The sequence below is a fragment of the Pipra filicauda genome, unplaced genomic scaffold, assembly GCF_003945595.2.
Source record: "Pipra filicauda isolate LSUMZ 115617 unplaced genomic scaffold, ASM394559v2 scaffold65_size3143899_pilon, whole genome shotgun sequence".
NCBI lineage: Eukaryota > Metazoa > Chordata > Aves > Passeriformes > Pipridae > Pipra > Pipra filicauda.
In genome coordinates, this window is record NW_024104820.1 from 2,887,894 (window position 1) to 2,902,507 (window position 14,614).

Consider the following 14,614-nt stretch of genomic DNA (forward strand, 5'->3'; position numbering starts at 1 on the left):
GTGCCCGGCATGGCGGGTCCCTCAGCCCCGGCCGTGGGGACGCGAGGGCCGAGCCCCGTCTCCGCAGGGTGTCCGCCCTGCTCTCCCTCCGGATGGGCGGTAAGGACCTCGGTCATTTTAAACAGCGAAAATAACAGTGTGCGGGCCCCGCAGTGCAACCGGCGGGAGCCCACATCAAATGTCCGTGCTTAAATATTACCTGTAAAACACAGGTCGTATTTGTTATCATGAAACTTAAGATGACTCTCGTCAGGGAGAAACAGAGACCTTGAAGCAAAGTCATGGGTGTGTGTTTCTGGAGAAAAATAGGTTTATCTGATGGGCTATGACCAACTTTGTTGCTGTTTTTGTATGGAAAAAGCCACATTTACTGCATGAATATAAAATATGACGAACTGCAAAAAAATCGTATAATGAGGCTGCGAGTCAACTTCTTTTAAAATCTTTTGACTTTACTACATTTTAATTACTATAAAATAAATTTTCCCTTAATCTGTAAACCGTGTCACTTATCAGATGGCAACACATCTGTGATTATTATTCAAACCCAGTATAAAGCAAGGTTCTCTCAAAGAAGAACCATGAAGAACAAAATTAGAAAAATGAAAAGGTGTGCTGACATCCCACTGTACACCTACTGAACATTTAAAGGCTAAGTTCTTGTAAATGTCAGTCCTTTCAGGAGAGTCATATTACCCCCGCGATTTACTTAGTGTCTGCTGTGTGGCTGCACACAAGTTACATCAATTGGTCCATTTCATACTGGCAATCACTACTTTGTTGCTGCACAAATAAACATCCATCACTGAAGGTATGGAAATAAATACATATTCATTACATTTATCTAAATAAAATAAGTTGGCTTTTGGTGCTTATGCCTACCTGAAAACAATGAACTGTAGTTCTACACAGGGATGTTTTTGGACTGGCAACTACAAAGAAGGATATCACAATGAGTAGAAATGATTTTACTTGTCAGTCATGATTTTTAAATTAGTTCCTATAATGTATACTAAATATATCTACTATATCTTAAGATACCTCTTAAAAAGCAGACAAAATTTTAGGCTTACTAATCACTTTTTGCATTCTCCATCCTCATTTAACACTGCAGGTTATTATAGATATGGAACAGACAAAATATTGAGAATAAACAAGAAAAGGAGTAAATACAATATACACTACATTTTGTGTAGAAATCCAGGCTACAGAATTCCAGGAAACTGCTGAGGAAGGTAAAATATATCAAGCCTTTTCAAAAACAAACTAAAAATAATCCCATTGCTACTGACATCATTAAACTCGTTTATTGAGCAATTAGGGCACTGTCAGCTCTTCCAACATGCTCCAGAAATCACATGGAGAACCTCAATATGAAGTGACAGATTCATCATCAATGGAAGCATCTCAAACCACCATGTACTTCTTTGTATAGTCCTCCAAGCACAAACTTTAGTTCTTTTTTTCCTAAAGGAATTGAAAATAAGTGTTCCTATTTATGTCATCAAAAGATTCTTTTGCCCACTTTGCATAACTTGATTATCACACTACTTAGCAGCTGAGGCTGAGGCTGACTCTAACACTGCAAACAGTGGTCCCTCTCCAGCAGGAGGGGAAGGCTCTTGGTCACAGTAACCATTCCTCCCACTGCACTTGGAGGTAGCTCTGAGATCACATCTGCAAATCATTCAGATAAGTGACTTTGGTTCCACATAAAATAATGTCTTACAACTGTCCAGTTCTGGAATTTATATGTGGTTAGCGTGATAAATGGTAAATAATCTTATATATATATACACACCAGACAAAGTATAATCATGGGGTCAATGAAAAATGATAGTGAGGAATAGATATTGGGTGATAGCAAACAGAACATTTGTTGAGCAGCTCATTTGTAGCTGTCTGCAGACAGGAAAGGGAGGGTGAGAGCCTGCCCAGTGTTAGAGATAACAGCAGTATCAGCTATAAAAACTCTAGGTGTACTAAAAGCAAACAGAGCCTGAAGTCCAGATAATGTATATCTGTAAGTTTTCAGGAGAGGCACATCTGCAATCCTTTCACTGACATTTTCTAGAAGTTCACAAGAGTCAGGAAGAGATTCCTGAAGATTAAGAAGTAGCAGATTTGAATCTCACATTTTCAAGAGGGCAAAGGACAGGAAACTATAAACTAGCAAATGGAACATTGTAGATAAACCTGAACACTGCTTAAGTGATTTGGCTAAAGAACACCTGGAAAGGTTCACTCCGATTAAGGAAAGCTAGAATGGTTTATAATTCATTATATTGTTTGAGGTCTTCAGAGATATTACTGCCATTGGTGTTCTTTATAGGTATGATGACTGCTGTGAAATACATCCATTTGTATCATAATAATGTGAGCATGGTTACTGTGAAGCAACAGCACATACTATGGGTTTTCAGTGCTCCAGCTGAAGTTTCTGTGGAGCTGCAAGGTTAAATGTGAGACAGAAGCCACTCTTTTCGCTGGTAAGAAAGAGGTTAAAAACAGAGACTATTAGAATGCCTTTTTTCTATGGATAGAAATTCTTCTTTTTCTAAAATTCTATTTTCATCAACATTTGGGAACATTATATTAAATTGTTTTTAGAATAAGTATTTTATTCTTCCCTTGGTATATTGTATAGCAACTCAAAGAATCCTAGTATCTTGCAATCAGAGTAAAATTGATTTCAGTGGAAAAGTCCACTGAGATGGCAACAGATCCCCTTCCAACCAAAACTGAGAACTTGGGGCAGGGAGATGAACACATCTGCACCTCACACAGACCTTCTGCAAAGCCAGTTGTGCATTTGGTGTTGCTCTCAAGAGTGCAGGGTAAAATGGAGCTGCAGTGGGAACAAGTGTTTCTCCACCTATCCTGCTTGCTGAGGTGAGGTTTTCTTCCAGGCTTTACCATCTCAGGCAGAGACGATGTTTTGGTGGGACTCTCTTCTTACAGATTTTTTTCTCTTCTCTCCTGACAGTTGTTCTCCAGCCATTATTTTTATTCAAGTAATCCATACTGCACTACGGAGCTGTCCCTTTCTTCCCCTTCTGTCAGGATATCAATTTTACTTTCTCCACCAACCCCAGCCTTTTGAGTCTGGATGCTGCTGTGCAAAGCAGACCTGTCAGGGGAGGCTGCTCTGCTGGTACATCACAGGTTCACATACAATCAGATTTTCCAGCCCTAAAAGATACTGTGTTTGAGGAGCAAAAAGCAACTATGATTTCTGGAGACTTCTCACCTTCTAGCAATCTGATCAAACGGGGCTGGCTGCCAATAAAGAAGGAAAACAATTTACTACCACTGTGTATTGGAACATACTGGAAAATTGCTTACTGCTCAGCATTGTCATTAATTCAGCAATAGATATTTATACGGTTTCCATTTTCACAGGCTAAGGGCCAAATTCATCCCAGATGTAAATTCATTAGTGCCAGTACAGCTACACTGAGAATAAATTTGGCCCCGTGATTTTAGGCATGTGGGGATTCTACCGTAATCAATGTCTCTCTTTGTGCCAAACCATGAGAAGATCAATCTTTTGGAGTCACCTAACAGATCTTCCCTAACCATTCTTCGGAAGAGGTTATTTAAAATTAACCAACTCAAGATTGGGTACCTCTTCTGACCAGGAGCTCCACAACTGAGAGCACTTTTCCTGGTACAGTGTGAGCCAGGGACAGAAGAAGGAGGCATGTACGGCCCCATAGCTGTATCCCCCCATCCCTCCCTCAGGGTTAATGCATGGCTAAAGCCCAGGCAGACTGTGTGATAATTCACTCCAACCACCTCAAATGTGGTAACCGTAGTTGTTCTAGGGGTAGAGAGATCAAATAAGTGATCCTAAGAGGGGAAGATGGATTAAAATGTAGCAAGCAGAACTGTCATGAAGGCAGCGAAGAATACAGAGCACCAAATGTTCCCAGAATTTTCCTTATAGATAATTTACTGTGTAAAATTCAAATAGAATATCTTTCAGGCATTGTATAAATGGAAGCAAACCTATTTTGTGTGCCCAGGCTATCAGGACTTTTTAAAAGTACAGTGATGTCTCTGACACTGCACTCTAGCCTGAGTATTCTCAAGCTACTCAAGGTTTCATTCAGGTACTTGCCAGCGAAAAGTGCTGTTAGCATTTTTTGAAGAGTTAAATTTCTGAAGCCAGAAACTCTGAAGCCAGAAACTCTGCACTCAGTCTAGGCCTCAGTACGCTCAGCACCCAGTGTTCCTCCTGCGAAAGTTCCTCCTAACGAAAGTTTGAACAGCTTCTATAAAAACACCATTGATCAGGTTTTTCTATCCATAGCTCAGACGTGTCTTTCAAGACTCTATTGTGCTTTGGTGCTACCAGTGATGAGGATAACTTCATGCTTGTGTTTAGTCAATCCTTACATTGCCAGCTCAATTTCTCTTCTGAGGCAGTTAATTGATCTTCACACAGCCTTCTAATTTCAGTGTTACACTCAGATTAATGACAGTTATTCACTTCATTAGAGTTCTCTATGTGTATCAGAACATAGAATCAAGCTCAGATCTGGATCTAATTTAATTTCAGAATATTGGTATTTCCTTTTAAAAATTTGTTCTTTATCAGAGTTTGTACGAAAACAATACATTGTTTTTATCTGTTGCACAAAATGTTACATTTCACTCTGCACACTCATTTTCATGTTACTGCTCTGGGCCTGGCCTGAGTTTAAATGCTTGAAGTTAAGCAAGTGCTTAAATATTTCATGAGGTGAGATCCTCAGGCCTCACAGAACTACTGAAGAGACAAATAAGTCTTGTTTCTCTTTTAAAGAAAGGTGAATGAATGATACTCGTGAGAGTGTTTAGTGTCACAGAATTACTTAGGGCTTATTCTTGGACAGGAACTTTCTGTGGTTAAATTTGAAGACTTAAAATTATGAAGAAAAAAGCAAAGAACTATGTAAGTACGTATTTGGGTTGGATTTGGGTTTGGATTTTTTTTCTGTTCTTAAGTTCAATATCTGAAGCTGGAAATTTCAAGCAGTGTCTGGAGTGTTCAGAGGTTAGTGCACTGGCATGGCTGGTGGCAGATCCACAATGCTGGGAGGTCCCTGTCAGAGGAGATTTTCTGCAGGCTTTTTACAATGCTAAGCAGGTTGGTAGCTCACCCTTGTCTTAGGGGCCTCAGCTTAGGAGCTGTGGAGATGTGCTCTGTGTCAAGAGTACTGTGATCTGTTGCCACCTGCTCCCAATCCCTTCTAGTCTTGAATTCTTAACAGACATTTTCTGGATCAGACTGTCCCTCTTCCAGCTTTGCAGCAGGTTAAGGCAGGGAAAGGAAGAGAGTAAAGCAGGGCTAAGGTACACGAAAGTCCCCTCCAGGCAGTGACCCTTCTCGAGGTATCTCTTTCCTTTGGAGATTAGGATATAGTTTGTCCTGTGAAGATTGCTTCTCCATGTGCTGTGGCAGTGACACATTGCTGGAGAGCAGGGCAGTGGGCTGGGGGCAGAGTGGATGCCAATGTTCACTTTGCAAGGGAGAAAATGTTCATCTTTTCTCATTTCCTTCTTTTTGCAATGACAGAGGTCAACCTCAAGGTGTGTCTTTCTCATGAGTTTTAGCACTGGATGGCATCAGTAAGTGCTTTACTCCTCTCCTATACATTGTCAAAAGACAACATCTTACTGGGCATTTGTGGCTGTCCTCACATTCTGCACCAGAGATGGTTTAGCTATGTCAAATTTGGTCCATAATTTATAGTTTTTGCTTCTATCCTCTTTTTTCATCTTTCTGATGGTTTATTTCATTTTTTGTGTTTTTCTCAAATGGCTCTTTTTTCAAATGTTAAGAGGCTGTTTTCATATTAGTGTGTTTATATTTTCAACATCTGTTTATTTTACTGCAAAACACTCTGAATGGCCTGGCAAAAGAAGTAGCAACTTTTATAGCCATTACTTTAATTATTCTGATTTTTAACTTACAATGTATTTTTATGTGACTCAAGAGATGCAAACAGAAAAAATTCCAGGCCACACTTAATCAAATAAGTATTACTTTGTTTAACTGTATTATCAACAAGAAAGTCTGGTCTTGGCTCACTGCAAGCTGACTTTTATATTTATCACCAGAGGCTTTCAAAATTTCAGCCTACTTATTTTCAGGTAATGACACTCCAATATCCTGGCTTTCACTAAGAATGCATTCTTTTTTCCTTTTGAACTTAGGGGATTTTAATTACAAGATAATTTTACTGAAAAGCTGGTTACTTTATGATTTGGATCCAGATTGCCAATCAGAACTTCTGTGACTTCATTAAAATATTTCCCTCTCCCCATATGCTTTACGTAGCGTGGTTCTGCCCATCAGCTCAGGCTCTTCTGGCACAGCAAACACTCTCTGAGATGATGTGTTGCCAATGCATTTCCCCCTCTGTCCAAAGTACACTGGATTCAGCCCTATTTTTGCAGTGGATTTAAATGAATAAAGAATCCATTGAGCTTCAAAGTTTATGAATTTATAATGGAACAAAATTCTTTTCAGACTCTTGTTCAAGTGTTCTCTCTTTAGTGCTGGAAAAATGTGCAATGATACAGCAGCGGGTTTTATGCACACTGCAACTCCTTTTGCAGTGCAGCTTCTCAGGGCAACCACACCCCTCGTTTTAATAGACAAATAAAGAGACATGCACAGCTAGGAAAGAGCATTCAAGTAAAAGCAGTTCATTCATGTGATGCAGATTTTGTAATGAGCATTTCATTGTGTATCCATCAGATTTATGTTCATAACAGCCCAATATTATGTTATATATTAGAACCACCTTTCGGTTGTGTCTTAGCGTAAACCACTTATCACTCAAGTGTAGGAGTGCTTTCAGTTGACCTTTTGATCTCACATCCTTTGATGGATTTTGTGTCCATATGGGAACAAAAAGTCTATGGCAATGATGGTGTCAAAAAACAGCAGAGAAGAAATTCTTCAGCATAAATATTTGATATACTCTGTGGTTATCCTGCTGTGAATCTCTGACTGCAACACCAGTATTCTTGTTCTGGGGGCCCAGTCTGCCACCAGCACCTTCTTTCTGTATCACTTTTCTCCTTTCATTCTTTGTCATAAACTTTTCCGTGTGTAAAAGAAGATAATAGACATTTCTTTGGCATCTAGCTGTACATCTAGCTGTATCTTCTTAGGGACGTAGTGTATGCAAACTGACTCCTCTACTTATTGCCTGAGTTTTTCTCATGTGGACTCAGAGCTGTTCCTCAGAAAAGGGTTTTACAGTAATGGACACCCTCTTTTTGCTCTTTCCATTCAGGTTTTTTCCTATAGACTTGACTTTCTAAGGGACCTATTATTAGCATTCTTTAAAAAAAAAAACAACTGTGAATGGGAGAGCCATAAAAACATTAAAAAAATCTCATAAGGCAAGAAAAATGTGGGCCCCAATGAAAAGTGTAATATTATGTACCACCTGTAGGAGAAAAGATGGAAAGTTTTGTAGTTTCACATATGACTTGACAAAGTTACAGATTTAGAGGTAGATGAGTATTGGGGTTTATGTTAAATGTTGTACATAGCCTATTTTTATTTGCTCTGTTTGGGCTTATTTGTGTAAAATGGATTTTTGTTGTGCAGTGATTTGTGAGAGACATTTCAAAAAGGAAAAAATGAGGTGGTAACAGTTAAACTCTTTCTTTTGGGACTATTCTGTAAAAAGCCACAATGCTTAAAGTGAGCTTAATGATGGCTATTCTGATATACCTGAACACAATTTTCCATTCAGTGAGGGAGAGTTGACCACATCTGAGACTTTCTTAAGAGCAGGGCCCAAATAAAGTAACTTATTGAGCTGAAACTAGAGCTGGGACTGTTGTGCAAACAGCTGAGGAAAGTATAGGTGCTGGTAAGCCAGTGTGGAACATTAAAAGTCACAGTATGCCAGTCTAGCTCCAACCCCATAAATTATTTTACAGTGGCAGGAGGTCTGTGGGAGTGTTTATGTTTGCTCTCTGATGTCCCTTTATTTCATTTTTACTACGTATGATAGATGTCATGTTTTTATTAAGCAGTGTTTTCAGAACAGCTTCCCTCTAGATAAAGAATCAGTAAGCCAGAGAGCAGTGGCCATCCCTTGGGAGCTGCAGCAAGGACGGCTTGGGGTGGAAGACTCCACCACATATTTTCAAGGACTGAACTTTTTTTATGCAAGGGAAAATGAGGAATTTGGAAGAAACAGCAGGGCTTTGTAGTCCTTAGGCAACATCTAAATAATCAGACTTGAAACAAGTTCCTGCATCCAGACTGGTAAGTATGAGCTGTGGATGTATGTCTTGACCAGTCCTCTTTGTCTTGCCATACACTGTGTTTTTTGCAAGATGGGAAACCAAAGCCCATGTTGGAGCATGCAAGCCAATTCCACAGTCAGGGATCAATGACCACCACACATTCATCTCTCCTGACTGTCTTTGGATTGTACTGTAGCTAACAAACCCAGGCTCTTCTTATGCTGCCCATAGGCTTCCTGTGTCCAAGAGCCATTCGCAGCCTTTGCAGCACTCTGGTCTAACTGGGAGCAAGGTCTGTCTGAGCAGACTTGTGGTCCCAGTAGCCCATGGTCTTGTTTCCCAGCCTCCCACAGGGTCCCCAAAGCATAATGCTGTCATGAAGGGCTACAGTTCTTTTTACAGACCCATCTAAATCAGCTGTAAAGTTGTCTACAAAATATTAACATATTTTAAATAATAACAAAGATCAATGCTTTTTGAAGAAAAAACTGAAATCTGTTAAAACATGAATATGTCCAATTAGATGTGCAATCTATGCAGTCTTACATTGTAGGAAAAAAATTAGAACAGAAAGTTCTGAATTGTTTTACAAGAGAAATATCTAATCAAGAGCTCAGTTATTGAAACAACACATTCTTTTGGAAATGTAAGAATTAGATTATGGAACTACATTAGATAAGCAATAAGTACTCAGGAAAAAATTTAACTACATAGGAAATTACAGTTCCTCTTTTATAGTCATTATACATGCTGAGGATTCATAGCTTATTCTGCAAGACATGAATAAATAAACTAAAATTTTAGAATAGGGTTTTAATTAATGTTTTGTATTTAAAGACAAAATAACGTGAACGTTGAAATTTTTTTAGGTTTACAAGGATGTTATTACGACTGGTAGATGTAAAATTTAAAAGACAAACTACCTCCTACAGAGATTGCATTTCATTTTATGGCATTCACCTGATAGCTTGCAATCCTCAGTTTGGAGTTCATTCAGCAGTATTAAAAAGTCAGCTTCTGAACCTGAGTGCCCAAAAACCACACACATGTAAAATCGCACCCACAATCTCTGAGAGCTCATTTCCACTCCTTCACTGTAAAACCTTAGGGTTTGAAAATGAAACAACTTTCAAGCTTTAAAAGTGAAATTCACTTCACCTGCATGAAATCATAGTTATCAAATTTTTTATGGGTGAAGTATAGCAGGGGAAAGGGAGGAAAAAATTTACACTCCAGAAGTGTGGGTTCAAGTCAGGAGGTCCCACACAGTCCTTTTCCCTTCTTCCCTCTCTTGCAGCTGCTCCTTTTTCTGGCCTATTGAGAGTATCAGCAGCTGGAATTCTTCAATGCACATGAAAAGCTAGGACACTTGAGAGCTCAGACTGCCTACAACCAGGAGCTCTTTCTCCAGCTCACTGTCTTTCCTGTCCCCCTGGGCTCCCATCCATCCATACTTACCTTGAGACTTGCTTGGGGTTAGTTGCCTGACTAGTTGAACCATTTAGGTCAATACAGAGCTCCTGAAGGCTGGAAGAGCTTTTCCAGTCAATTAGAGATTTAAACTCAAGGTGGGTCCCTTAAAACAAGCAGGATAATATGAAGTGGCAAAATGACTGTAACTGGAGAAAATCTGGGACTGGTGCTAGACGAAATTGTTGGGATTCACCAGCAATGGCAAAAGCAAACCCAGATTGTCTAAAGTAGATTTCAATAAATTGCATTAATAGAGACCTTCGACAGCAGTAGGGTGAAAACTGGACATTAAAAGGATGTGTGCAAGAGGTGCTATCAGAAATTAAATAAATAGAGGTTGGTCTATGGATGTAAAAATGTCATGTCTTTATGGGAAAGTATCATTAGATGAAACTGGCTGTTACCATTGCCAGAAGGGACTTGCAAATATTGTAATTAAAATGCAGAGATTCTTTTTATCCATCTGCAAATACACAACTTTTAAATAAGGTACAAACTCTGAGAGCTGTCAGAAGTACAAATGCTATCTTTGCTACGGGATGGAAATTGCAGGAAAGCCAAGGAAAAAATATAAATTACATGTGCATGAATCTGATTTTAGAACATTACTGAGATGAGATAGTGTTAGATAAGATTTGCAAAGGCTGCAATTGCTGGTGAAATCCTGCAGAAATAAATTCAGACTGGGAAGGATTGTACTGGATTGTCATTCTGGTTTAGCAGAGTGGTAGTTCCTGAATTGTTGTAGGAAACTATGCTATGAAGAATATATTAATGTAATTAGTGGAGGAAACAAGATAGAAGTGATGTTTTATAATAGTCTAAGATGAACAGTGACATTAGGAAAGCAGTGTTAGATGTATGCCAAAATTCAGGTCAAATTAAGCAACAATTTTCATGATGTGGTACAGGAAAATTGGCTCCTGGGAACAAAGTAACTGTAGATTTGTGCATGTTGGCTGGAAAAAAGTCTCTTCAGCATTTCCTAGACCATTATTCTTGCTTCTCTGAGGTGGCCTCGCTTAAAGAAACTACGAGTGATTGTGTATACCCAGTTTGACTTTGCTACGTACGTTTTACTTGTCCTGGAAGTGTTTGAGTGTAACTGTCTGTAGGGCACAGAACATGATTTTGAGTGCTTCATAAAAAAAACCAGGCTTTTAAATACACCTTCTCATTTACATGACCCCCTATGACAGGTTCTTGGGGGAATGATATTGGAATTATAAAATGTCCAAGAAAACAGTTGTGGAGTCAGACACTGATCACTGTTTAGCCCTTTGATGATAGAAAAACATAGAAGCCAGTTCTGTGGATGCTGCCATGGGAGACCTGTTTCCCTTTAATCACTAATACTAATTTTTCAGACATTTTGATCTGGACAGTGCACTTGCCAGGCCAGCAATTGGTATTGCTGGTGGTTCTTCTAGTTGGGCAAGGAGAAGTTGTGGCTGAAAAGATGTGGCTGAAGTTGTGGCTGAAAGATGAGGAAGGCAGTGTCATCTCTAATACCAAAACAATTTAGTATGCACAGCCTGGCACTGCCTGGGGTAAAAGATGAGACTCTGACACAGCAGCATTTCAAAATGTGTGCTTCATTTGTGAACACTTACAATGACTTTTAACTGATATCCTGGGAAAATTACCAAATGAAACAATGGGTTTAATCTTGGGGGACTAATACCAAGTGTGGGATTTAAATTTTAGTTTCCTGAATTTACATCTTTTTTTTCCATGTCTTGCTTCCTTCTGTCATTTTTAACAAACACTTAGACCATGTGACAAAATCCCTGGTGCCCAAGTTTCAGTTCCACACAGGGTTAGCAGCTAACTTAGACCCTTACATGACTTACAATAATTTGGAGAAATGTTGGTGTGTTTTGAGTAACTAATGATTACATTACATAATTCTGCAACTGATGGTGCTTATAATCAATTTACATTACATATTTAAGTAAGAAAAAGTTTGTAGTATCAGAGAGGAATTAAGTGAAACATTTTGCACCTAAATTATATTCTTTCACAAGCAAAATAGAAATATAGCTATCTGTGAAGATAAAGAAGATGTTCAAAATAACTTTTAAAAGTATCTTGCATGTTGATAAAGTCAATAGTTGTTTTTATTATATGTTACCATTAAGATTTAAGCTAAAGTTTTCACACCTGCAGGCTATGAAATAAGTACCTATACAAAAGAGTACTGCTACTTGCTCCAGACATTGCCAGAATCCTCAGCATCAAATACTCAGTCTTGGATCAAAGGCTCAGCAGTTACACATTTGTCAGTTCTTCCCTGACAATAGTGTTGCAGAGAGAGTGCAGGGGACCTTCCTCATGGTTGTGCTGTTCTCTTCACCTGTACCTTATTAGAGGAAAAAGGTTCCAGCACGAGATGCCAATATTTTAAGGAATGTAACAGACCTTTTCATCTGTGGAAGTATTTCCTGCTCTACATTCTCTGATACAGCCTGTGGTTCAGAGACAGTCCTGGGTAAAGACTGCATTTATGATATTTTCTAGCTGTGTTCTCAGTGTAGAAACTTCAACATTTAGCCTCCAGCCTAGCTGGATCAGTTGATGGTCAGTCCATACATAAATTCTTAGATCTTTTCACAGATGAAATTTTGAATGGTTGGGTTTTTAGTTATGGTAGAGTGGGCTGGAATTTTGTTTTTTGCACTTCCATCTCAAAGTCATTGCTGTTTTCCCAGTAAATTGTTTTCTGCTTAGTCCTGCTGCATAGTTGGAAAATAAAGGGAAAGTTGTTATAATGCTTTGGCCCCAAATATGGTAGTCTCGTTTTTAGGAATCTTCACAAGAACATACCCACTCTGGTGGCTGCTGTTATCTCCAGAGAATATCAATATGCCAATAATCCCATGCTGATTTTTACTTCAGAACTTTACCGAAGATTTTAAACCCTAGGAAGGGTGCCTGTGTGGTCCTGCATCCTTTTCCTGAGTATAAGCATTATGCACTTCATACAGCAACGTGCCACGTGTGAAATTGCCTTTTGTTACAATTTATATTTCTTAGACTATGAAAAAAAAAAAATCCTGGTGGTATCCTTCACCCCAGAGAGCCTTTTGTGTGCAAAGGGGTCGTGTTGCAGAGCATGGACTGGCACAGCCTTACCTTGACACACACCCAAAGGGGTGAGGTGTACATCTTGGAAGCGCTGCTGTGCATCTTAGGGCTCCATCCTGTCCCGGCAGGTCTGCCATCACAGGATGTGCTGGCTGCTCAGGGCTCTCTTAAACACAAACTCTGTATGGGAGTGTCTGGATGTCCTCAAATAGCTCATCTACTTTTCAGGAACAACTTTTTTTTCCCCTAATAGTGCTTTTGAAGATTAAATAAGTGTGAAATAGCCATTTATATGATTCCTGTCTATAAAAGATGTTATCTGCCTGCTGAGCTTCCCTCCCCTGTTTGCTAATGGGAGTCAAGTCCTTCAATTCATGGTGCTAAATTTACTGTAATTAATTATATCTCTGTTCCAGTGGTGTCTTTGTAATGGGTAATAATTGCATGCTCTACATAGACAGATGTTCCTTCATTACTGTCCCAGGCGTGCCTAGGCTGGGATATGAATAAACTCACAGAGGTGATTGAAGACTGAAGATTCAGCCTTATATTGCAGCAAGGAATCAGACCACTACTTCATTTTTTTTTTAGGAACTTAATTCTTTTTTTTAATATTTCTTTTCATAGGCTAAGAAGTACAAAATGCAACAAAAAACAATTTCACACATGACACGTTGCTGTAGGAAGTGCACAATGCTTATACTCAATAGATACTGTACAAGAGAGTTTTACAAAGCCATTACCATTAGAGGTGTTCAGGGGTAGCACAATACTGGTTGATTTCGTTCCCTGCTTTGTTTTGCAGAGAGATGAGCGGGAAATGAATTTCTGTACCACTGAATACTGTAGATTTAGTATCTAGATATCTAGGTTTTTAGGTCAATTGCAAAATTTCCATCTGAAACCTGTTTCTTAGAATACCTCAACAGTATAATAATTATCTCCTGTTACTGTTAAAGAAAAATACCAGCATGGCATGTCCAAAGCTCATGGATGACAGACTCTCGGTTCCCCTGGCAGGGCAATGAAATCCTCCCTGGAGCCATGTAGGGCTATTGATCACTGCCAGAGCAAACCATGGCTGTGCCCATGACTGGACCTGTTTAAGTGAGTGAATTATGCTATTTGCTGCACATGTAACTTGCTTTCTAGTGAGCAGATCCAGTTAGGACTAAAGATCCCTCAGTGATTTTCCAAAGTTTGTTGCCAGTTTCGTAGATCAGCTTATATGTCACTCAACTTGTTTCTTCATTTCTTTGATTGTAGATCAGGGGACTCGACTTGTCGTCAACTGCTGGTAAAAAGCACTACACAGAACTAGATGCTCTTCTAATTAACATGGAGTATGACATCTGACCATGAAATCTACTGCTGAAAAGTAGTATGCAAAACTAGGTGCTTATATAATTAACATTGTTTATTCAGTTTGTACAAATAAAAATAACTATTTGCATTCTATATCTTACAATGGTTCTCAGTGGTAGAACTTTAGTGTTATTAAAGAACACTCTGTAAATATATTTAAAGTTGGGGTTTTTTCCCCTTAACATACTTGAACCATACTTGATGAAAAGGAAGGATTTCTGGGCTGTGTCTTGTATACCAAAGAGAAATCTGGAAAACAGTTGTTAACATTTTAAAATGCAGTTATGAACTCTTGAAAATACGAGCTTTCCCTGAAGTTTGGCAGGAGAGCATACCCTTTTACTAATCTGGCTTGCAGATGATTTTGTGTTTATTAAGCTCAAACACTGTATTTTTGAAATTTTTAAGTGGTGAAATGCCTGTG

At 38.9% G+C, this 14,614-nt stretch overlaps 1 long non-coding RNA gene across 1 annotated transcript; it reads left to right on the forward strand.

Annotated features, from left to right (window-relative positions):
• LOC120324693 lies at window positions 1–14,213 on the forward strand. The gene is made up of 3 exons (XR_005566194.1): window positions 1–99; window positions 1,115–1,235; window positions 14,092–14,213. It is a non-coding gene; the product is annotated as an uncharacterized LOC120324693 (long non-coding RNA).
• The last annotated feature ends 401 nt before the right edge of the window (window positions 14,214–14,614 follow it).